The sequence below is a fragment of the Liolophura sinensis genome, chromosome 4, assembly GCF_032854445.1.
Source record: "Liolophura sinensis isolate JHLJ2023 chromosome 4, CUHK_Ljap_v2, whole genome shotgun sequence".
Classification (NCBI taxonomy): Eukaryota; Metazoa; Mollusca; class Polyplacophora; order Chitonida; family Chitonidae; genus Liolophura; species Liolophura sinensis.
This window is the reverse complement of record NC_088298.1, coordinates 2,575,215-2,601,247: the sequence shown is the minus strand read 5'-3', so window position 1 is coordinate 2,601,247 and position 26,033 is coordinate 2,575,215.

Here is a 26,033-nt window from a genome sequence, read left to right as displayed (position 1 = left end):
CTGTATAAAATCAATGTTTTGTTTAGGATGGGATTTCGGGCAAAACCTATGACTTTAAAACTGGGTACGACTGGGTACATCCCAGAACCGCGGGAGGGGTCGGTTGCCCAAAAGTCTATCAAAGGTCAGGCTTAAATCTTAGCAAAACCAATCTTGGGACTTAAGCTCAACTGCTAACAGGCTATATGCTTTCAAAGAGGTTATACCTGAGACTTTTGGATATCGATCAGCCCAAATCGAGTCGAATATTTCCTATTATTAGGGAGTAGCCTCGTCTGTGCCAGTGTTACCGCTCAAATTTGGTAATAAAAATTGCAAAAACTTATAAAGTTTTACAAATTTAAAATCATTTTAACAATGTATGAGTCTGATGATTACTAAACGGCATTATTTAGCGCCATTCTTTAAAAAAAAATGGATTTTATTAGCAAGTATGAATTTTTGTCATAGATCTCCAGACTGGCCTCTTTAAGCAGCCGAAACCTCATGACATAGCCACTTACGCGTTTACCCCGACCAATAGGAGCACTGTATAGATATATCTGGGGTATGTGCCCCCATTTATACTTTCTAAACCGAATGGTGTACAAATTAGCACATCCACTCTGAATCCACTTGTGTATCAGCAGCACACACACATATACACAAGTCACTGTGGATGTGTTACATGAATTACACAATTTGTGTACTGCTGGTACACACAATAATGAGGTTGTGCAGTTTTGCCACAGCACTGGGTATCACTGGTACACAGTAGTTTTTAGAGAGTAGGCTATCCTTTCTTAAAACTGACGTTCTATATGTGACTGTAATAATGTTAAATCTAACATTTTTTCAATAATGGATGAGGGAAAGGATTTTAAATGTTTGATTGGCACTTTCAAGAGTGTTAGTTTTACAGTGGACAAAAAGCATCTTTATGGCCTACGTGTCACATTGTCAATGTTAAAAAATACCCTGTAAACTCACTATCAAGCAACCGTTACGTGGTTCAGCATTTAAGATGGAGATTGTGCAGCATTTTAACAGGTTATATCATTTTAACAATTACGTTTAAAGAATGCAAGACTGTAGTCAGGATTTAGGAACAAAGACACGGCGATGTAAGCCCTAGGGATATTAAATAATGTGGCCAGAAACTTGACACGCCGAGTGGGTAATCAAGGCGACTGATCGAGGGAACATCAGTAACGCATTTTTTCAGCGTCCCACACCAATAAAACTTCGAGCTTTCGAGCTTCGTTACGACATCATGATGACGTCCGTTTGTGCCATGACGTCATCGCTGTACGGGACGATGGAAGCAAATCAATGCATTTTAACATGTGCGGAACAGTTATGGTGTTCTGGTAACAAAGGAATATCAAAATACTAACTAACCATATTTTGTATTGAAAGTTAATAATAATAATATATCGATAGGAAGTCACGAGCTTTTCGGCTGATTATGTATTTAAAAAACGTACAGGTTACGAAACGGCGCAAAAACGCTATTGATCTTTGTCCAGTTTTAGATGCAGCTGTATATTGTGAGATCGTTCTCGCGAAGATGCATGTATATACAAACCTATAAAACCTGCCTCACTCCAATTCAACCGATGTGACAAATTTTTTCAAAACTGGAAACCACATTTTTCAGAATACATGTACAATTGTGATGTTATAAATAAATCTATGCGTCGAGACAGACATTCGTCTTCCAACCGCCAATATATGAGGCACTTTAAAGTTTCATCCTCTCCTCTTGTACGTCTTAACCAATCCACAGGAAATGTGTGTCATCAAATTTCACTTGAGCCACTTTTAGCTATTGCCACGTGTATGTGGAAAGAGTGAATTCGAGATTTCGTTTTGGTCTTCTGATTTGAAACTATCATTTTTGCACTGTACTGCTCCTTATCTGTGAATTGACCATGTGTTATTATCTCAAGAATTTTGGGTTACGTATTGGCCACGTGATACTAATATGAGATGTTTCTGTCTGCCAGACTTTCGAGCCTATCCAGTTGATAGCGTCTTCACCCTGTAAAATATGGGGCGAGTGTTTCTATTGTTTGTATTGTTGTTGCTTTTGTTCAACGCTGTGGTTTCGGAAGATGAGGTACAAAGGGTTGCTAAGGTGTCTGGTATCTGGAACATATACTACGGACACGTGACCAAGTCAGACTGCCCGGCAATGATGGGAAAGATGACAGGGATTCAGTGGAAAAATATCGAGCCGCAGGAAAACCACTGGGATTGGTCCGATATGGACGCCTCGCTGAAGGAAATAGCGGACATGGGACTCTCTATAGGTCTAGTGGTGTTCAGCGGTCAGCGGTCTCCCGAGTGGCTCTACACAAAGGGGGTGACACATAAGGTTCACACGGACCACGCGGGGCCAGCCGGAGCTACCGGGCCCTACCCGTATTATTTCACAGACAAGTACAAGATGTACTACAAACGGTACGTCACTAAAGTACGGCAGCACATCGACACTCTGCCTAAAGCCGTTCGGGAAAAGTTGCTGTTCGTTCAAGCAGGCTTCGGCACAACGGATGATGCTATTCCCTGGCACGGTAATCCCATCAACGCCGCCGACAACCCGAAACACAACGAATGGCAGGATTACATGAGGGAAATGATGATCCACTGGTGCGGGTTATTCGGAAACACTAAACCTCACATTTACACGCTGTTTAACCAAGGCAATGCAAAAAAGGACATGGACGACTGGCTCTCTGAGCACTGCCCTGGGTCTTGGCGAAAAGCCGGTAACGCAGGCCACGGGTACCAAATGAACTACGAGGATGAGCTGACCTGGCTGACTAAAACCCTCAGCTCTGTCCAGAACAGCCTGCCCGTGGCCGCCAGATCGGAGTTGAGCGCCAACAGCTTCGAGGCCGGGTACTGGAAGAAGGCGCCAGCAATGAACATGTTTGCCCAGTTGGCGTCTTCGGCGGACTTCGGGCTGGACATAGAAAACATGCATGCTAAAGTTCTCAAAGATAAGGCTTACTGGCAAGCATTTGAGTTCTACAACCGCCATGTTGGGGACAAGCGGCTTCGCACGGCGCATGGCGGATTCTGTGCGCTTCGTGATGCTTTGGAGACAACGGATATCCATCGATTCCCTGAGCACGAGTACGGTCCGGTCTACCAGAATCGTCATCACACGCGAGCTAAACCAGATCCCAATGTGGACAGGATGAAAAACATCGCCAAGGCGTTTTCCTCTCACGGAGCAGTGCTAAATGATGAGCACGCGGCCGTCGGGGTGGAAATGGCTAGCAGAACGGCGAAAGACTTCAACGACGTCGGCGTCAAAATACATCCGGGCAACTACGAACGCAACTTGCACCAATTGAATCCGGAGGGGACAAGTGTGGGGTGGTGGCGAGTAGGGAACATAACTACTGAGACATATGGGCGGTTTGCTCGAGGGTTTGACCACCGCTCGGGCAAAAACGAGATGCATTTCCAGCTAGATACAGGCTTGTGGGGAGGCCTGCCTCTTAGATCATCCATTCATGTCAAGGTCACTGTGGCGTATTTTGATCAAGGGCATGGCCGCTGGGAGATGCACTACGACGGAACGAGTAAGACTCTTATTCAGTCATGTTGATTCTTATTTAGCACGCCTGCTCGGCGCAACGACCAGGAGCCTCTCACCAATGCGGTCACTGTGAGTTCAAATCCAGCTCATACTGGCTTCCTCTCCGGCCACAAGTGGAAAAGTCTACCACTAACCCGCGAATGGTCGTGGATTTCCTCCGCGTTCTGACCGGTTTCCTCCCCACCATAATGGTGGCTGCCGTCGTATAGTCATGAGTACGACGTAAAACACCAATGAAATAAACAAATAAATAGATACATAAATAAATATGTGCTCTTGTCATTCTCAACACGTCTTGGTCATATCGTGACCGCATTTCCTTGTAGAGAGCCCATGCCAGTATTTGGCATAAAGTGCTGTATCACTGGAACGCCAAGCTGAAGACACCACACATGACAGCCACCAATGTGACCAGTATTCCATTTGTGTTGAGGGTGAAGCTATCAAAGTGCATATATCTAGCTTGCACGTCTTTTCTTGATAGTAACACATATAGCAATGTATTATATATACATTCCGAATGAGTAAGGTAAGCGGTTCATCTATCTGGTTTGTAATGTTTTTTAAAAGCGTGTAACGTTTTGAAAACCTTACAAAAGAACTAAGAGGAAAAACTAAAACGAAGATTGACTGCCATGCACATATTGAGTATGAAACAAATGTGTTGTAATCACATTTTAATCATTTGGCGTACATGATAGGGGCATGCCAGCGGTCTGCGGATGGCCATGGGTTTTCTCCCATCACAATGGTGGCCGTTATAGTATAGGTGAAATATTCTTGAATACGGCGTAAAACATCAATCAAATAAATAAAACAATCTATTCTGCAAAACAGACTGTCCTATCATAGTAATCTGTGTTTCGGAGCACTTTATACTGTCTTTACCTTTCAGAACATCATGGAAACGACCTTCTGTTCTCGGTACAGAAAAAGAACAGTGGAAAATGGAAGACAGAATCAAGAGTCATATCAGATGGCCATTTTGGCCAGAGGGGTCCTAGAAATTCGGATTTTTGGCTTACAAATCCGGACACGGAAGACGATATATTCGCATTAGTCGAGGTCTATAAGGTAAATTTAGCATACCGGAATTTAAAGGAAGCAACAAAAGAATTAAAAAGGAGGAGAATGTATAGGAATGAAAATTGCAGATGTTTGGGTGTGCATGGGATGTAATAGGTATTGAGATGAATTAGTTTATACACAAATAACTGATTTGTAGCTGCGAGGCTTTCAGTTGTCCAGAAACAATGGTCTTTGCTGGTTGGCACGTCTAGATGGTTATTTGCGGAAAACAATGGCTTTTGTTGACTGGCACGTCTAACGGGTTATTTGCGGAGAACCGGGGTCTTTGCTGGTAAGAACGTCTCATCGGTTATTTGCGGGGACCCATGGCCTTTGCTTGTTGGTACCGGTTTCTTCGCTCAGATCATCAACCCTTGGTCACTGACGTTGTATGTTCGCGTTGTTGTAGCTCTCAGGGAAGTGTTTAATCAGGTACAGGGTGCGATGGTTTGCCTGAGGGCCTATTCGGTTTACTGCACCCATGTACCTAATCGCCTTCAAATCAGAGAAATATGTTTGAGTGGGTTGAAGAGTAATAATCACATAGGTAAAGAAAAAAGCGTCCCTGAAGTTTAGCACAAGATTCTTATTAATAACAAATATTTGCCTTGCAGGTCGACGGACACGGTGCTGTCATTATAGGATAAGCGAGATGATTACCTGAAATTTTTTTTTTATTTATTTGATTGGTGTTTTACGCCGTACTCAAGAATATTTCACTTATACGACGGCGGCCAGCATTATGGTGGGTGGAAGCCGAGCACAGCCCGGGGGAAACCCACGACCATTCCCACTTACGGCCGGAGAGGAAGCCAGCATGAGCTGGACTTGAACTCACAGCGACCGCATTGGTGAGAGGGTCCTGGGTCATTACGTTGCGCTAGCGCGCTAACCGACTGAGCCACGGAGCCCCCCCCCCCCCCCACACACACACATTACCTGAAATAATCAGTATGTAAAGACTACTCGGAGCAATCGGTATGTAATAATTTTTCGAAACAATCGGTATGTAATGATTTGTTGAAACAATCAGTATGTAATGATTACTTGGAACAATCTGAAGGTTGGAGTACTCTGCCAGAGTACTTTAGGAAATAATATCGAATCGCAAGCAGTTCCAGGGGACTGATATGACACTTAGTTTTCTTCTGCATTTTGTTTTATTTTATTTCAAATAAATATATTTTCCGATGTATTCGATGGATGAATATCTTTATCGTGTTTATCAGTATACCATCATTAAAAATTGAAACATATTAAATGGATGGATCCAATACATCCGATGTCCCACCACCCCTTCTCGTGACAACGTTACTTTTCATTCCATTTCCGGTGAAAGTAATTGTGACGTCATGACGTCACAGAAAGGTGGAACATTTGTAACCAATGCGTGGGATACTCGGTTGATCTATTTTCAACAATACTGCTTATGACTGGTCAATTGCATACTCCTGATTGACAGTTCGGAAAGGTTTATTCTATATGAATTTCGTTGGTGTTTCCTGCTCAAGAATGTTTGACTAATACCATGACGACTGGTTTTATGGTGGGAGGAAATCAGAGGAGCAAGGGTTAACCACTGACCTGTGGGCACTTATTGACGACTACCAGGTTACCGCTATTTACGGTCTGTCGATTCGTTTTCCACTTCCTATAGGTAGTTCACCTGGCTCGGGTCCACAACCCCTTGGCATTTTCGACTAAGCCGCCTAATGTCTTTCTCAAACCAGATAAGGATACTTGGGCTTACACTGCTGTCAGCTAATATTAAATCCCAGTTTCATGAAGACGAGCGAAGGGCCTGCAGTCTTTATCTGGTATGTAAGTGCCATCGACAGAGAATCCGTCCCTGTCAGAGGACGTTAGCACACAACTTATCTCATACCACACACTACCTTGATCAAATTTTACGAACCATATCAGCATTCTTGGGTCAGCGTTTTCACCGTCACTCGCATACTGCTGGATGTGATCTGATGTTGGGCTCATTGACATTTTGTACTGGTCACACATGTGCAAATTAAGGTGTTGACCCTTCACACAGGCGCCCAACAATGCGGTCACTATGATCTCAAATTCAGCTCGCGCTGGCTTCCGCTCCGGCGGTACGTTGGAAAATCTTGTGGTCAAGCAAGCATTATAGTTTATAATACACGAGATATGCACACTGTCCGCGAGGCCTTATCCATTGTCGTGGTTGACAATGTCTTTCTTGCTACTATCTTGGAACCTTTATCTTCGAGAAAAAAGCCAGAATCTAGTAACTTATAAACGATAAACAATGTGAAGGAGGCTAATAAAATTTTGTTATGGATGTGATATAGTCTAGTCTTGCAAAAGCAAGTTTTTGAATCAAACCAGCCATAACTACGTGCACCGATCGCTCAGTACAGCGTCCGATTAGGGGATGGTCGATCCAGGTTCAAGCCTAGGTGGAGACACAGGCTTGGAGTATGAAGGGGAAGGGCAACGACTGGTTGACCCGCATCAGTATAATGACTCGGGTGGGACAGCTTACTTGTCTTTGGTAAAGCGTCTCATTGAAGCAGCACCAGAAAAAAGAGCGGTTGGAAATCCATCCTGCATCAAGGAGGCACATTACATACACTCCAAGGACTTCTTCGTCGTCACATGACTGAAAAATTGTTAAGTACGACGTTAAACCCCAAGCCCGCACTCACTCATTCCAACCATAACTGGCCTTATCTAAATCTGATATACAGAATATTAGATGCCAGAGCTATAAGGATAGGCTTATGACATGGGTATATGGATTAGATTCTTTTCTGAGGCTGATAACGTCATTCTGCAGAAAAGGGAACGGTAGTGAAAACAATTTGAGGATAAGGTTGGCAAAAACAAAGTCCCCATGAACTTCGAACGGCTTTCGGCGAGCGATGGTATATTTCATGGCCTTGATTGGTGAATTGGTCATGCTGACGACAAAGAACCAATCATAATTCAGATGTTATGGTTGAAGGACCCATTCTTTAACCCGGAATTTGATCTCAGATCTCACTGGAAATCAATGGTGACCACGTTATGAGCTATGCTCTCTCATGGAATTCCGGTACGACAATTGGCGAGACATAATTCAGATGTTATGGTTGAAGAATTCATTCTTTAACCCGGAATTTGATCTCAGATCTCACTGGAAATCAATCGTGACAACGTGATCAACTATGCTCTCTCATGGAATTCCGGTACGACAACTGGCGAGATATAATCCAGATGTTATGGTGGAAAGATTCATATTTTAACCCGAATTTTGATCTCAGATCTCACTGGAATTCAATCGTGACCGCGTTATCAGCTATGCTCTCTCGTGGAATTCCGGTACGACAACTGGCGAGATATAATCCAGATGTTATGGTGGAAAGATTCATTTTTTAACCCGAAATTTGATCTCAGATCTCACTGGAAGTCAATCGTGACCACGTTATCAGCTATGCTCTCTCATGGAATTCCGGTACGACAACTGGCGAGATATAATCCAGATGTTATGGTGGAAAGATTCATTCTTTAACCCGAAATTTGATCTCAGATCTCACTGGAAGTCAATCGTGACCACGTTATCAGCTATGCTCTCTCATGGAATTCCGGTACGACAACTGGCGAGATATAATCCACATGTTATGGTTGAAGGATTCATTCTTTAACCCGAAATTTGATCTCAGATCTCACCCAAAATCAATCGTGACCACGTGACCAGCTATGCTCTCTCATGGAATTCCGGTACGACAATTGGCGAGACATAATTCAGATGTTATGGTTGAAGAATTCATTCTTTAACCCGATATTTGATCTCGGATCTCCTCATCCGAAATCAAGCATTTAACCTGAGCTAAAGGCCAATTCTTCTGATGATCTAAGGACGCGTGGTCACGCGGTATATAGGCCTGCCCTTATATAGAAATGGTACAGAGAAAATGCTGTCTCGTGATTGGCGTTGAAGGAAAGGTGACTAAAGCTTTCATTGGAGGAAATGAGGTTCATGTATGTATGGAGAAAAAGCTGTATTAATCACGACACGTAAAAAATCCCCTTGTTTATTTATTTATTTGATTAGCGATTTACGGCGTACTAAAGAATATTTCACTTATATGACGGCGGTCAGCATTGTGGAGAGAGAAAACCGGACAGAGCCCCGGGGGAAACCCACGACCTACAGACCTGCCCACGTACGCCCGGAGTGGAAGTCAGTATGAGCTGGACTCACAGCGACCACATTAATTGGCGAGAGGCTCGTGGGTCACTACACTGCGCTGACCCCCTCGGCCAAGAAGACCCCTTGAAAACCTTGTGCTCAGTATAGTTTTGGATCAGTGGATAAGAAATCATAACAAATGATTCCAAAATTAGACGAAAGAAAGTGAAAACCTATTTGCAAAGATGGTCTTCATTTCTTCTTCATTCAAAGATGGTCTTCATCTTCTTTTGGGAGAAAAGTGTATTTGAAAATAATTTTGTGTGATGGGTATTTTGGAACGCCTCTTGGTATATAACGTCTCTGCATATAATAATGTTCTGAATAAGGATGTGATGCATGTCTAATAAATTTATTTGCAGTGCAAAATATAAATATATTTATTGAACTTGTGTAACATCCTCATTTATAACATTATTGTGACAATATCTACCAAGAATACAAAATACAAACATTATTTTCAAGTGTCTTGTTCTTTTTAAAGAGAAATAGAAAAAACATTGAAGACCACATTTACAACTGACTTTTTCACACTCATCCATTCGAACTTGTATATTTTCTCCACCTTTAAGAGCATGCTGCCGGAGAAAAGTAAATTAGCTGGAATAATAACGTCAAGACAAATGTCTCTCTGTGGGACAATCTTCCAAAAAATCTTTGTAGGAAAGGAAAGGAAAATTATTAGAAAAAAGAAACTGATAAGGTAAGGCGGAGATAGACCCCAGAGAGGTACGATAAGAAAGTGCAAAATTCGAAATCCCAGTACAATTGTGTAAATTTCAAAAGCAGAAGTACAGAACTTGGTCGAATCAGTTATATGGCCATAAAAGAGATGGTTGCTTAGTAATAACAAAAAATGCACCCTCGATCCAAAACGCTAATTTTTTTGTTCAAACGAGTCAGTGTGTCAACAGCATGAAGATCAACGTTAACCAGAAAATATCTTTACTGAAACGTTCATGTATGTATTTCTACGTGCTGTTAAAGTTTCGCTTTGGTTAACGTTTGTCTTCATATGTAAAAAATAAAAGTATTTCTGACATAGTCTTTCACCTACCCTTCAACGCACAGTGAACTAACGAAGTCGCTGTTCACTATGGACAACATGTTACATCTACAGGAAGAGTTCGAATCTTTGTCGTTCTTTTTTTTCTTTGGCAACATACTTTTTTGTGAGAATAAAGATATAGATTGCATTAAATAAGTGTTATTATGAATTAGAATGGACAATTGTTAAGGTGTGGTATTAAGCAAAGTGTGGTAACTATAGAGAAATCATACGTGAATCCTGGTGGAGAGCGCATGTGGTCCTTAATTAACATTAACATGTTATGCGTAGCGGAGGTATGAAGTTCAACATTTGTTATATATGTATTTAATTAATGGGTGGATAATTCCGTATTCAAGCATTTTTCAGACAATTAAACATGTACATTTGTGGCGCAGTGATTTCCCCCACTCTGCAGTGACTAATGCCAAAATAAAGGTATTCCAATGCGACTGGAACATGCTAGCATTTGTCTATTCCATGACCTATACACTTCAGTGTATGTTTGAAGCTTTATAAGTTGCATGTCAACCTTACCATATAAGGTCCTTGACCTTGAACGGCTGGAAAGGTAAGATGTATGATTCAAAACGTGTTAAGACATTTGTATACAGAGATAGAGGTTTTGTTCTAGCCCGCCTCAGGACTTGAAAGTTTGGATTAAGAGTGTACTTCAGGGCCCGGTTGTTCAAAACTGAGCCAAGACTTCAATTATGTTCTTAACCCAAAGTAATTACGTAACATTAGATTAAATGTGAACTAAATTTGCTGTTGTTTACTTTGGTTTTGGAGAACTGGCTGCAGAGTTGGACTAAAAATTTAAATATAAAATATGATGTAATACCAGTATTAGCTAATGCGCTTTCCAAATGATAGGCCTTGGGGAAGAAACAAAACTTTCTGAATAGTTATCACGATAGCACAAATATCTCTAAATAGTGAATCATTTCCAACTGTTGTTTCAAAATTCGTCTGTGAAAACTGTTGTCAACTCTGCATGAAGAAATACATTAATTTGTACTTATCTCGAAATCTATAAGGAAGAGCGAAAGCACAAAAATGTAAATGGTACAAAGGTGTTACGTGATTGCTAAATTAGTCAGGAGTGACTTAAGTATCGAGGAATCCGCTGCATGTTTGAAAATATACAAACCCTACGTTCTTGCGCCTATCATGTTTATGATTTTTTTCTTCACTTTTCACCAGATGTAAAAATATGAAAATTATTACAAACTTTTTCTTGAGATAATATACCTACTAAATAAATGCTCGTTGGAAATTGTGGTTTGAAAGATTGTCTAATTTTGATGCAGCCTTACAATCAGAGATTGAAGCCAGTAGGATGTGTGTTTGTTCCCTGAACATTTATTAAACAGAAGCTGTGGCACATTATAGATTTAGATATGCCACGGAATTCAGCCAAATTAGTTATAAATTTCATCAACTTCTACTCGATTGATCGGTCGGAGTCCAATTCATAATGGCAAGCAGAGACAAGAGAACCATGAATAGTGTTCATCGATCGATGACAACACAGGAGTCTGTAACCACGGCCTTCAAACAAACAGCATCTGCGTAAACCTATGGAGCCCAGTCAATGCCAACATAACAAATGTTTTCCAAAAAAAAAAAAATATGGTATGTAACTATCTTGTAATTAGGAGATTTGTTTTTCGAAACAGTTACGAGACTAATTACGAGATTTGTGTTTAGAAGAAATAGTTTCTCGTGTTTTCTAGATTTATTTTTGAAAAAATGCTGTTACTTTTGGCGCTGACTGGCTTCCGTATAAACTAAGTAGGATTCGGGATTTTACTTTGTTGGAGAGACACTTCTACACAAAAAGTGCGCAACAGTAGTAATTATACATGAGGATATCTGGTCTCCCTGCTTCAGTCATGCGAGGGCAAAGTGGTTGTTTAAAATGAACAGACTTTGACATGCAGCTATAAAGAGTCCTCGGTCGTCCTCGGTCGTCCTCGATCGGGATTTTAACAGCGTGATTGGTGGTGACACGTGCAGCTGCTGAATTAATTCATTGGTTTTAATCTATGAAGAATATGTGACTGTTCTGGTTTTAGTCTCAGTGCTGCTCTGGCTCTCTCTCTACGTCGCAGTGATTTATTTTGTGTACCAGGATAAATCAGATGGCTGTGTCTCTTTGAGTTAGGTGCGTAATTGACGTTCCACGCATTATCCCACATCATCCCGCTAGATCTGCAATATACCAACATACGCTGTAAAAGAGAAATAGTCTCTGTGACATTTTTTTTTGCGTTAGGGTTTATTTTAATGTAAGGAATTAACATCAGTACATTCCATGTACTTAATTAACATGTAGAACAAAATGTCATTACTGCACAACTGGCTGGTGTGAATCGAGGCAAACATCTTGAGAATTTTATCCAATCCAGCAGGTTGCTGTCAGATTGTGCGGCCTAAGCTGTGACTTAGACTTCCATTCACTCCATGAAGTGAAATATGATAACACAAAACTACTGCATCAGACCTCATTTTCAGATCGTTTACAACGGCTTAGTTATGTGCAGCCGAAGCGCAATTTCACAAAGTGTCCATGAAGTGAAATATGATAACACAGAACTACTGCATCAGACCTCATTTTCAGATCGTTTACACAACGACTTAGTTATGTGCAGCCGAAGCGCAATTTCACAAAGTCTTATAGGGCAGGTCTGTATCATTTACGGACCACCATAGACGTAAAATCAGTTGATTTACAAGCTGTGTAATATTCAGCGAAGGTATTACAAATTATGTCAGACAGTATCTCCTCAAATACACTGTTTGTAGCTCTTTTTAGCGTTTAGTCTGCAGTTTCTAAATAACAAATATCAGAGTCGGCGAAAAATTCGTTAGGGGTGCCGAAGGTTGATATGAATGAGAAGATGGCATCTCACCGGAAAATCCTTAAAATTAATTCAATCCTACGATATAATTTTTTTCCATTCTTATCATTTTTGTCATTCTTTCATACAAGGTTAAGTTATTTTGTGTTTTCTTTTTTAAAATACAGTAAAATTATTGAAACGCCATGTTCAAGCCGAGGTACTTTCTCTGACGTCCGCGATAACAAGGTCAGTAACTGAAGCATAACATTCAGCGACAGTTGAATGTCTACTTCAGCCTCAGTGGTGCTTATATTTATTTCCATTTGTTTCAGAATTTATCATGGATCTAGTTGTACAACAATCCTATTGTAATTTTGTAATTATTTACAAAATAAAGATCACCAGCACAACCTCTCAGAACGCTTGCATCTGCAGGATACTTAAAGTGTAACTGGTCATGGGTCCTGCCTGGTTTCCTCCCACCATAGTGCTGGCCACTGTCGTATAAGTGAAATATTCTTGAGTACAACATAAAACACCAATCAAATAAATAAATAAGTAAACTATAAATGATATAGCAGGCTTACTGTATCAATAGTTCAAGCAGAGCAAAGATCCTTTCATTATGTCCAATTTCTGAGAAAGATATTTATCACCCGGATCTTCATCGCCGAAGTCCACAACTTCTATCTGCCACAGGCTACTGCTTTGAATATAATTCGGAAAATAACTTCGACGTTAGAGAGTAAAGGTGACGTCACCTTGTTGTCGATAATGGAAGCGCGCTGAGGCTATGTCAAGCCGAAGTTTCACTAAACTTTTACTGGGTTTAAAAAATATAAGAAAATATTTAATGCCGGTTTAAGATTCTTTGAATATGTAAGCTGCTACGATTTAATCCTTCACATGAACAATTAGAAAATAACCCGAATTGGGTTGGAGATGGCTAACATGGCGGCCTTTTCGAAGGTTTTACTGGGTTGTGGACTAGGAATGCCCGATATGATCGTAAGCGGAGCCGACTGTCGTCCACAAATGGGCAATCCCCTCGGTTACGGAGTGCTGATTAAGAAATTGTCAGGTAGGAAACGCTACGGATGCTCTTAGTGTGGACAGGAAAATACCCACCGTTTTGGGAAGAGAAAACGAAAACATTTGAAAACCTATTTTATTTACTTATTTATCTGACGTGCGTCGTCCCATGTACGACTATGGCCAGCATTATGGTGGGCGGAAACCGAGCAGGGTGCAGGAGAGTTCAGCGACCACACATCCACACGTTGTTGGAAGATCTTCCCACGCACGACCGGAGATGGAAACGATGTCTTAAGAAAAACCCTTTTTCCTGAAAGCAATTAGCAAGAAATGATTATGTGCCTGAAGGTGACTGTACTACAGGTAATGAAACAAATGGTGACTGTACTACAGGTAATTAAACAAATGGTGACTGTACCAGAAGGAAAATATTTTCTGTCTGAGTCGTGTATAAAATAAACAAGAGTGATAACTTAGTTCAAAACAGTATGGCAGGTAAATCGTATTTTGTCAGGCAACGTATCGATGTTGTCTTAGCGCTGTATTCTACGCCCTCAGCGATGTCGAAGGCGGGTTGTAAAGAGGGAGCCGGTTGTGTTACAGTCTTTTAATTACGGCACCAGCCGGACGACGAAATACAATTCTCAACGCTGCATCAAACACATGTTCCGTTACCAAAGGATGCGAGAATAAAGAGAATATTTCAGATGTATCGCTTGATCCAATTTTTCTAATATGACAAGGGATCAGTAATAATAAACCCTTGTGCTGGGAGATATAATTTCCGGTTGCTGCTTAGTTTTTTGTTTGTTTGGGGGTTTAATGGGAGTGATCAAAGAACCAGCGCCGGAAAGCTCAGGAAAAAGCAGTTCGGATAAATTCTCTTTGTATAACATAATTGTATGGCTGGAGGAAATATTACGTGAGAGAAATACATACAAAAACAGAGAGCTATGAATATGTTTTTTGTTACAGAAAGAATTTAAAAAAAAAGCGTTTGTCTCATTATGCATTAAATGAACAAACACACATATGGCCATCGCTGGCAGAGGTACAAATTGTAAACAACACAAATGTTCCATATTTATACATTTTGTGGTAGAAACGAATGACGGCAATGACAAAATATGTTTCAAATTTAAAGTTACAGACGACTGAAGCAATTTTGTTATTCTTTTGGAAGAGAGAAATTATTCTGAAAAAAAAACATCAAAAAAGAGTTTTGTTGTTTTAGATTTGTCATGACAGGTATGGCGATCAGCTTAATTAAATATGCAAAATATTTATTTCAGTTTAGGTCAGGTATTAATATTCAGGTCTCGAGTCCGCACTCTTTCTCTGTTTTCTTTAACTGGTTTTTCACAGCAGATAATCAACCGCATAACCTTCTGCGAAAGAAAAAGAACAACAGGAAATTATTTCAGTGTATGTGATTTTGTATACTGTCATACAAGACACAAATGCATCCGTAAATGAACCTTTTTTTCTCACGTTGCCAACTGACTGAATGTATTGTCCTTGTGAGTTGACAAATTTCCGTCCGGCGGATCAGTCGTTTATCGTCCAAGACGATTTCTACTTGCGCAAGATTAGTAGAATAACATATTAGAAATTTAACGAAAGTGATCGTTATTCAGTTTTTCCATCTCTGTAATCTTCCATTGCACTGCACAAAAAAAAAAGCAGCTAAGACAAAATTCGTTTAAGCTAACAAAAATTCTGTCATTAAAAAGAGTTCAGACTCGGACATATAAAAGACAAGCGTAATTAAAATGTTAATTATCACAAAGCTGGAAGAGCAAATACAAACTTATCGAAAAAGTGAAAAATGTCATACATTCAATTTTGTAATGTATTGGCGATATAATGGGGTTTATCTGCTTTTGCGACCGAACTCTTCTTATTTTTATGGAATACTTGTGTGGAGTTATTTATTTGATTTGTGTTTTTTATCGTACTCAAGAATATTTCATATTTCACTTATAATATGGTGGGAGGAAACCGGACAGAGTTTAATCTGTTATGACTACAACATTTATGACATAACGTTTATTAGCTTACGATTTACGACATATACAGATAAAAATAAATATTTCGTTAATCATTCACTCAAAAAATTAATCTGTTAATTTTAACAGAAATTCTGAGTGATTCTAGAATGTATTCTCTTATGATAACATAACGCTTTGACATATTCAACATAATATCCTGTTAGTGTAATGGAATCTCTGTATTGAATTCATAGAAGACGTGACGTTCTGTTAAAATCTACAGATATTTCATCTAAGTGAAATATTCTTGAGCATTTCGTAGAACACCAATCAAATAAATCTATTCTAAGACTGAAATTTCTTTGATTGAATTTCCAAGGAGTTTGATTTCATTTTTCCGGAAACGTCAGCTTCCTATAAGATGCAAATTACTATCATCTGTTAAAGGATTGTTAAAGTCAACAAGCGCAAATGTTTGGCATACAGCTAAGCCGTCTTAATGTCAGCTACTATTGAGTAGTAGCTTACTACTCAATTGCTGGGGCCAGAGAGATGAGGTTTACAAAGATACTGAAATCTGCAGTCATTCAAGAAAACACGTGTTACCCGAGGTAAATCGTCTTAATAACTTACATCGCATAAAGACACTCTTTCCAATAGCTGGGAGAGGGACAATTTGCGACCGTCCACGGAACACTCCAGGTATTCTTGTTAACAGGAGAATCGTACCAGAATGCGGAGCAATTTACCTCGGGCTGGCTGAGTATTTTGACTACGTACCGGATAATTGACCACCGTTATTCCGAACCGTAACCTGTCGTATTAGCGTCATTATATGCTGACCGGCTGACAGACCCTGATTATCTTGATCAGCGTGTCTGTGCTCAGTACTGAAGGGCTGGCTATAGAAAATAACATGGCCATAACACTCAAACATCATAGCTTCGTTCGCTTCGTTCGGGGGACGGTTCCACACACTTAGGTCAAAATTTAAAACACAATCTTAAAGTTTATTGTTTGGGATTTAGAAAATGAATTTTTTTCCACATCCTCATTGTTATCTTAATACAAATTTGTCAAAATTTCAACTTTCAGTGCCAAATGATCTACTGCTACATTGCAGTGCTTTAAAACTGCCCCGTCTTTTCACAACCACAACTCCACAGAAACTGTTCCGTTACAGAAAGGAAAAATAAAGGAAAACTCTTGGATCAACTTGTTTTCGGCGGCTTATATTCGCGTACGTTGTAAGTTTAAGTTAAAATGACCATACTTGCTATTTATTTATTTGTTTGACTGGTGTTGTAAACCGCATTCATCATGGGAGGAAACCTGGCAGGGTCTGGGGGAAACCCTTGACCATCCGCAGTTTGCTTGAAGACCTTCCTACGTATATATTTACTATTTAAATATGTTTCCAAAGACATACGTCCAAATACTACTGCGTGTGAAGAAATGAACGCCCAAACCAAAATCACGGATAATGACTAGAGAGATTGACTGTGAGAACAGAGGTAAATGAAGGTGGTTATACACCTGTTAACTGTTCACCATGGTCTCTGTCATGAATCGGAGAGAGAGTGAAATAAAAATGACCCTACAGCCTTTGTTCAGGCGGCGAACCTTACCTTTTACTTGGCTGTCATATCCCTCCGCATAAGGAATCCATAGAGGGAAAGTCACATGATATGATCAATGATTTGACATTTGAATTGCACGACCCTGCATATGATTGGTCAGTTCCGAACCATACGCACAGTTTATCCATGTTCTCTTGTTCCATGTACAGCATATGCAAAGCAAGATTTTAAGAATAACTGGATTACAAATGAAAATAAGTCTACCTGTGTTTCAGGAATTCCAAAGATCTTACATCTACTAAGTGTTGAAAGCCTCTGATGGACATACGGCCAGCAAAACAACATAGGCGATACTTCGATATGACATGATGCCAGGCATAAGGAATCAATGCTCAGCGAGTCTGTGGCAGATTGCACAGTGACAATGATACCATTATCAATTACGGTGCCCTTCAGCTACTGGCTGGATGGCGGCAAATTGAGTTCCTCACAGTGGTAGAAGAATTAGGCCTGAGACACTTCAGCACGGTCAGAGTTCTGAAAAAGATAACACTGGAATATATGTGTTGAATTCTTATAGCTGAATACTGCACTTTGCATCGTAGTAAACTTTTTTATTTTTTGAAACAGATGATGTGAAAATACGTGAAGTACTGTTATAATCAATAAAACACATTCCGATAGGCGTAACCATATTTTGTTAAGCACTCGACAAATTTTCAGGCTGATCTTATTTTATGAGCTAATCAGCATATGTTTCTAACAGCTGCCAAACAAGAGAGAACAGACCAGAGCTGGATTCGAGTGTGCGACATGATGATTCAGGGGCTTATCAGCTGAAATGTATACAACTGATTTAGGCGGGCAAGAAGTTAAAGAGTACGATGAATGTAAAACGACACAATTTGCAAACTCTTATCACCGTACTTTAACGACATCTGTGAGCATTTATGGGTTGGTTCGTTCTCATCTTTGTTCTATTCGGCGACATGGAATGATGAATAACAGAAAAAAAATATTCAGCAAACAGCACAACAACAGCTAACTATTTAAAAGGCATCTTCTCGTATTTCTCTGATCATACGACAATATCAGTATGCTGCAATATCCCCTTCTGTACGCATACAGAAAGCCGCGCCAAACCTTTTAATGATAGGAAACTTTGAACACAGACATAAAACAGAACATCTGAGGCATTATTTCCTTCTACCACAAAGGTTTTTTGTTACCAATCCCGGGTTCTTCGCAACAGTGACTGGGTCAGGTGATTTATTGGCTGGATCCTACTTCTGCCTGTTAAGGCCATCTGACGAACGGTGTAATTGGATTCTCTTAGCTTAGCACGCTACTGGATCAAGGGACCGCTCTACTTTTAAGCAGCACCACGTGATCTCGCATTGCATAATTCAAACTTCTCCCTCTTGCTGTCTAGTGGGATTAGATACCATTACTGCTCTGCTCTGGTCTTACGCTCTTTGCTGTAAGGTCTTTAATTATATTGTATTCCTGCATAAATCAGGATTCTGGTGGTGGACTGTGTATCTCCGAGGCCTTCTCCATTTGCACTGTTTTAATGTGATTGTAAGTTAAACGCGATGATAACACGGTATTCTGAGTAACTCTATACCACTGACGTCTAATAAATAGCAATTAACATCCCTGTACTTTTTAAAAACTAATTCTACTTACGACATTGCGTGAGGGGGCGTGTGAATTTCTACTATTTACGCATTTATTTTAAACAGGTGGAATAAAACCTTTACCGAGGTAAATTCACAAGTGGCTGTATTTCACGTTTACGTGTGTCATCGCTGCTCTGGTCTTGCTCCCTATGGTGTACGTCTTTAATTATATCACTGCCTATTTCACTGCCAGGATTATACGCATAATTGGAACTTGTGTCATGACCCTCTGGATCCCTTACTGTTTTATTTTCAAAACTATGATTGTAGGAAAAACGGAAGCTGCGTGCTACAAATAATCTCGTACTTGAATGTCCTTGCTTTGGGCTGATCAGCCTATGTTTCTGTACGTTTTAATCTTTAGGCACGGGCACGTGCGGCGAAAAGCGCAAACGTTATGTTATGGATTTTAACCTGTCTTGGCCTACGCTGGGAAAAGTGGGATATTCATGAATACTTATTGTCCCTGAGCAGAGGCTCTTCAAGAAAATTAAATTCCCGGATCTTTTGTTGATTCTCAAAAGCATTGATCTATTGAAGACGGCGGTTAAAATGCTCGCCATCGATCGCTATTAATAGCTACTCATTCACATCGCACGGCTCTCCTGTGTTTGACTCCGCTTAAACCGTCTGCCGGAGAGTCAAACAATTTATATCCAATTTGTGGAGGGCTGTGACCTATGTAAACCTATCGCGTACCAGAATCTGTGTAGGGATTGAGTGTCCCACAGCGCACACAGATTCAGGGTTTCACGGAACGGAGCCATCCGCAATTCCTCTCAAATGAATGAATGGTTATGGCCATTGAGCTAAATCGTCTATGCGCAGCGCTTAACCTTTAACCACGGCTATTAGACGAAATAGCTGAATTAAGTGCCTTGGACGCCTCAAATCGAAACGTCACTGTCATTTTGTCAAAAACAATATTAAAGGAACAATTTGCTCTATCTTCCTGTCGGTGCGGCCTTGATGAGAGTATGTCGAAGACACTTGCATGGCCACTTTTCTTCCACTAATACGGTATGAGTATCTGAACGTCACGCGAGCGAAACTTCGGCAGGAACTTACCAAAGCTTGGTGGTTTACTTCTGTGGCCCCACTCTCTAATAAAAATTGTGGCTTATCACAGATTTCATTTCCAACTTATTACAGTTATCTAGTACCTACTTTTTTTATTTTAAAACCATTGTACAGTGAACTTGGAAAATAGAGTCTTCTTGTATAGCCGCTGCGTCAAAAGACAACCTTCATATGCTGTTGTCCAAGGTTAATAAATTTTTATAAATTTATACTACTTCTACTCCTAGTAATAATAATAATAATAATGATGATAATAATAAATTATTGACCGCTCATCAAGGACAACTGTTTATCTTTGTGAAGATTTGTAGAACAAAATGCCAGAATTTAATGAAATTTAAATTAAATGAAATTTAACGCACGTACCTGGAGCTCAGAGAAAATCCCTGTCAGCTGACATCTCCTGTGAGAATTGCTTTTTTATAAGCTACTACTGTAGTCTTTGTTCACTACATGTTTTGTGGGAAAATATCGTACTAAGGTTTAATACTTTTAGAAAGAGTAAATTTTCACTTTTCATTATGATGACGTCAATTTCCGAGTATTTTGATTAAATTTTCCTGCAAGGCAGAGCAGTAAACTACAATATAGTTGCGATCCATTACAACGTTCATGGCAACGGCACACCCCTTCAGCCCACAGTTATTACTAAGCCGCTCACTCGGCGTAAATAGCTTACTGGGATCACTCTGCACAATAACTGTGAGGCAACCCAATTCGCTGTCGTTCATCGAGCACCCCCACGTGAAATTAATGCGGAAATCTTCCTCGATCGCAGGGCAAACAGCATAAGCCCAGTGGTACCCCATACTGATTGGAATTCTCACACTGGCAGTGAGTACTCGGTGAGTCAGTGGCGAATTATATTGCTCTGGGTGTTATACTGTTATCAATTACACTGCCCGAGGTTCTCGAAGGATGGTAGCAAATTGGGCTCCGCCTATAGGGATAGAAGAATTCGGCTCTAATCATGTCTGTGTATGCATGTACGCTTTTTGTTTGACGTAGTCCTTAACATTCTCCAGTCATATTACGACGAGGTGTGTGTACATATATTGTGTCTTGTTATGGCAGGAAGTATCATGCCAGAGACACAGGACACGACACACCACCCGTTGATCATGCCCACACCGGGGCATCGTTTCCTTGCTCTATCCTCTCAGTGCTGAGCGCCAAGCTAGGCCACAACAAGTCTCATTTTAAAAGTCTTTGGTATGACCCGACCCGGGTTTGATCTCGGGCGCTCTAGCCATTAGACCACCGAAGCGGTCGGTACGGCTATGACACCGCCATGTATTACAATGTCCTGGGTACTCGGTGGATAGCAGCAAATTGGTTCGGTAGCAGAAAGCTGCCCGAGTAACGTCACTACGCCAGTCTTGCTTATTTACTCTAACCCCTCAGTGCTGAGCGGCAACAAGTCCCATTTTTGGTACAGTCCTTGGTTTAACCTGACCCGGAGACATAGAGGTGTGTTGTTAACTGGTTACAAGAGACCTTAGTAAGCTTGACCGATGATGGCATTGAAATCCCTCGTGAATTTGTGCGTATTTATGCTTGGGGTTTAACATCGTACTTAGCAATTTTTCAGCCATATGAAATCAATAGGTGTGTATACATATATTGTGTCTTCTTGTATCTCATATTGTGTCCATGTCACCAATGCTGCCGCCACAGACGTATCACGCCGAAAATCACGCTTGACACCCCACCCGGTCACATTATACTGACAACGGGGCAACCAGTCACGTCTCCTTGCTCTCACCTATTTTTGCTGAGCGCCAAGCCATTTACCATTTGCCTATAAAATTCTTTGGTATGACCTGGTACAGTCTCCCGACATCGACGCGTTCGCTTTAACCATTAGGCAACCGAAGGGGTCCACTCATAAATAAGATTACCACATGCTTAACCTCTGACATTACTATAAGGAAGGAATATTAAATCTTGCTGAGAGCAATCCAGGAAAGCAACAGACCCGTAACCTGTCGTTGTCATGTGACCGTGCAAGTTTACGTGCAAACTTTTGAGAACAATAAACCCACACATATACCTTTTTTTTTTTAGAGTGCCCTGGTTTTGAAGGTTGTTGTAGCAGAGTTGGGAAAGATTACGTGTTACGTGTAAGCATTTGGCAGTAATCAACCTGTCGTCGCTGCTCTGATTTTTCTTTAATTTTATTTATTTGATTGGTGTTTTACGCCCTACTCAAGAATATTTCACTTATACGACGGCGGCCAGCACTATGGTGGAAGGAAACCCGACAGAGCCCGGAGAAAACCCACGACCATTCGCAGGTTGCTTAGTGAGAGGCTCCTCCGCTCCTACGTGAGAGGTCATTACGTTACGCTAGCGCGCTAACCAACTGAGTCAAGGAGGCCCCTTTTTCTCTCTAAACTGTACGTCTTAATTACATTTTATACTAAAACTCAAGCAATCGAAGACAGAAAAAACAAACAAATAAAGCACTCGGTTGTATAGTTATTTCAAATGTAACAAATAGGGATGAACGAGTACATTGCTTGACCCGTATTGACCCGCATTGACCCGTATTGAAACCATGTCGTGGCGACTTCAAAGAAGAGAATTTTATTATTTATTTGTTTGGTGTTTTACCTTGTACTTAAGAATATTTCACTTATACGATGGCGGCCAGCATTATGGCAGCAGGAAAACAGAGCTCAGACGAATCCAAGACCCTTCTCACGTACGTCCGGATAGGAAGCCAGCATGAACTGGATTTGAACTCACAGCAACCGCATTGGTGGGAGGCTCAAAGAAGAGTATGAAAAGCGATAAAATCTCAGTATGACATACTCAGTGAAATTCTACAGAAACACTTGCAAAATTTCCAATGTTTATTTACATGATATTACAAAACAGATTCAGTGGTATCACAATGTTTATATTGACGGTACAGGAACCGAACATCTAGCTCACAGTTGTGATTGACAGGTGCACGTGACTTCAAGGAAGTGCCTTTGAACCAAGGGAGGTAGGAGAAACAAATGCCAACAGGGATTTTAGATCAAAGTAATTTCTCAACCCTTTTACATATAACAGAGCAACTTTCAGTGCAATTTATGCACATCTTTAATTTAATTTTGGTGACAAAACTACATTGGTTGGATCAGCCAGTTTCAGATCTTCAAAAAAAGTATAATTTTATCAGTCTACATAGAATAATGTCTTCAGAATATAGACCTACTTGAATAAACACCTAGGAAACATGCGAAAAGGTTGAAGAACTACCGTTAGATGACTAAAAACAGAGACAAAATTTGTAAAATCATGAACATTTTCTTTAACGACAAAACTTTTGTTTCAGACGTTGTGACTTAACCGTTTTAGATGAAAAAGATGTAATTTACAAGTTCCATAACAGAGTTTCCTCAACTTGGATGCTGCATCAGTATACCTGGCGACTTTGTTGACTTTTGCCGCTTATCCCTCTCAGTTAGCATACTCCACAAATGAAACCTCATTACGTGTAAATTAGCAGCGTCCAAACTTAAATGAAAATAAAGGAGCCTAGGTCCGATTCGACAAAGCTCTAAGTAAGGAGACACAAAATTTCATAGCTTAGTTCTTGGTCCCGGTGAAATTATTGAGGTAACTATTAATTCGTCAACAAAAATAGGCGTGTAAGTCAGTTAAAATACCGTTGTGGTATCGGCTCCGTATTCTCATTTGATATCTAGATGAAGTTTTGGGTTTACTTGAATAGTTTTCTCGTGGCCAGGAGGTGTCGCCACTAGTTAGCTGGAGACTCCTATTTCATGCTCGTTACAGAACACACGCCATTCTCTACACTTCACAGCACTCCACATCTATAGATATTTGACCCCGTGTGACATAGCGGACATAAACCCACTTAAGGGATCCATTGAATTCATAATGTGCTTGCAGAATTCATATGTACAAAGTACTTCAAGAAACAAACGCAGAGAAACAGCTTTTAACAGCTTTCTAAGTTAAACAAACTTGACTTCCTGTCTCATCACACCATGACACCGATAACCTTGGTGCTGTCTGTAGAAAACCTGCTACTGTAGTGGCAGCTGGTGATGTAAGGCGAGCTCAGAGAGTGGCACATTTATTGTAAAGAGTGCGCTTCTCCATCTTCGTGGCTTTTCATAAAAAAAGACTGTGAAGTATTTCTTAATGGCAAAGAAAACACTAGCGTGAATTAATGGTGAAAGACCAATAAACACTGCTCACATAAACAATTCGATTGTTTTTTTTTTTAGAATTTTTTCAACCGAGAAAAATGCATTTGAAATTTTATGGAATTTATGGTGGCCTTTTATAATCGTATTGGGAACAATGACGTCACATCAGAGTTTTGCCACAAACATACTCCTAGGCTTCAGCATTAATAATGTATGTACATATAGATCTATAAATGAGTTCACCAAATGGACCTTGAAACGAACTTTCAAGCCAAAAATATGGATGACCGCTATAGAATCTGACGTTTTAAAACCATTTACTCAGTTGGAAGAATTCTAAAGAAAACCTATCGAAGTATTTTTAATGGTCTTTCATGTGACATATGCTTGATTTTAGTGTTTCCTTGGCCACGTCTGTTCAGATGCTTCACACCATTAAGAGTTGTCACTGTCAACAGGATATTATGTTTAGCCGGGAAATATCTGAAGGAATTACACAACTGGTTTACTTGGGATGTGTACCTGCCCTCTTTCAGTCGAGCGAAGATATCAAACCGCGCATAATGTATTACGCCTGTATCTAGATGACTTAAACAACAAGTTCCATCGTTTAAAGATGACATTCGTGAAATATCGACTTGAAATTGTGCCGCAATTTTACGTGAGTCATTTATGTAACTGGCCGGTCTAAGGCTCGATATGTGGAACGAATAAATCAAAACTCAACCTCTTTACATTTGAACTGTAACTATAGGCAGGTCGACAGATACTGGCCGTTTTACCAAGGTTTCTGTTTCAAGCTAGTGATAAGGCTTTTGTTCGCTTCTGAATGACAGTCATACCTCCTGAAGAAAAGCTAAAGATTACAACACAAAAGATCAACATACAACTGTACCCTGTTCCAGACTCGGTGCCTGTTGATAGGTATTGCCCAAAAGGACACCGGAATAGACACCGAAACGGACAACCAAACAGACACTCACACAGACAATGGAAAGATGCGTGGACCTCAACATACTGAAGAACAAATGAACTGAACCCATGGATACTGTCTACAACAGGACTTCAAATGCACTCACCGCGCAGTACCATCCGCGCATGCGTACAATGGGGATTCCGCAAGGGGAAATAACTGGCTTTGCAATGACTTATAAAAGTGTCTGCAGTAATGGGGATTCTTCTCAACTTTTCGACTCGATCCAAATCTCAGCAACACACAAAGTTCTCAGCGTCACTAAATTCAGGCCTATAAGCCGATGTCTATACCAGCTGGTCGCTAACTAGTTCTTTCAGTCTTAGACTGCCCTCTGTTCGTCAAATCAGATTCTTCCTTACGAGTTTTCGAAAGTGAAATCGGTGAAATCAGATACATGTGAAATGAAACAACGCTACAGACTGGTACTAAGGTTTAACCGATCAAACTAATGAGGTTTTCATTGAACAGGTCGGGAGTAGATCTCTCATCAGGTCTAGTTAACTACAACCACCATAAGAGCCAGCTACTAGATCTGACTCCACTGATATTAATGTTTGTTCAGATCTAGTTAGCGACAAGGTAGTAGAGGAAGCAGCTACTAGATCTGGCTCTAGTAAGATTGACGTGCGCCAATGCAAAGCTGCAAACTGTCATGAGACTATGTCTTTATATAAAGTTAAAAGAAAAGCCTGTAATAGGCTAAATCGACATTTCAGAACTAATGGGAACCACAATCCTCACTAGAGGGCT